We start from the raw sequence: 900 nt of genomic DNA, 5'->3' as shown, positions 1-900 counted from the left end.
TGTTGTGCCCTCAATTAAGATAAGCACAACCGGTAATTGGGATTCCGGTGCGAACGTGCAAACGGTTAGGATAATAAGGGAATCTTATAATCTTGAGGAGTTTTTATAATAAAAATATATTATTGAACTTGTCTTCTTACAGTGTCTGTTCACGTTCTTATTACACTTCACATAGATACGTTTTAACTTATCCTTTAACGCGTAGGTTAATGTTATTATAATGCGAAACACTCGTATTACTCCCAAGTCAGCTGTCTGTCACTTGAGACATGTAACGTGCGCCTCTAAACTGGTCAGTACTTCTCTCTACACTCTCTCTCTGCTCTCTCTCTCCTCTCTCGAGTGGATGGTCCAACTCTTTATATATCATTCATGAAATTAGGGAATTAGGTTACCGACCTAATTACCTAACAGTTCAAAAGTGTAACGCGATGTTTCTGCAGCGCGTGCACTTTTGATTTACTTGCCGTATTTCGCAATGTTCGTTTATGCAATACATGCATTTCGGCTGAAACGTCTTTTAGCGTTTCATCATGTTTTGTCCTACATAACAACTTATTTTCAGTATTAAAAATACTGGATAATAAGTAATTATCAATGATTCTTAGTATGATATTTCTATAAGGGAACTGACATTTTAGTGATGTCTTATTGACATTAAAGACATTATTAAAGCATTATTTAACATCATTAAAACGTCACTCTAACAGCACAGATGTCCAGGAAACGTCCAGAGTACGTCCTGAGGACGTTTCTTCGTCCCTGGGATGTCTTTAAGAGATTTTGTGCTGTCTGAGCATTTTACTATTCAGGGTCAGTGTAAACTATATGAGCCAAGAGTAACCTAAGTAAGACAAATATTACAATATACTCAAGACAACACCAATTTGCAAGGGACAT

The sequence above is a fragment of the Odontomachus brunneus genome, unplaced genomic scaffold (genome assembly GCF_010583005.1).
Source record: "Odontomachus brunneus isolate Ranch 3 - 2012 unplaced genomic scaffold, Obru_v1 Obru_scaffold_061, whole genome shotgun sequence".
Classification (NCBI taxonomy): domain Eukaryota; kingdom Metazoa; phylum Arthropoda; class Insecta; order Hymenoptera; family Formicidae; genus Odontomachus; species Odontomachus brunneus.
Note: the sequence above shows the minus strand (reverse complement) of the source record.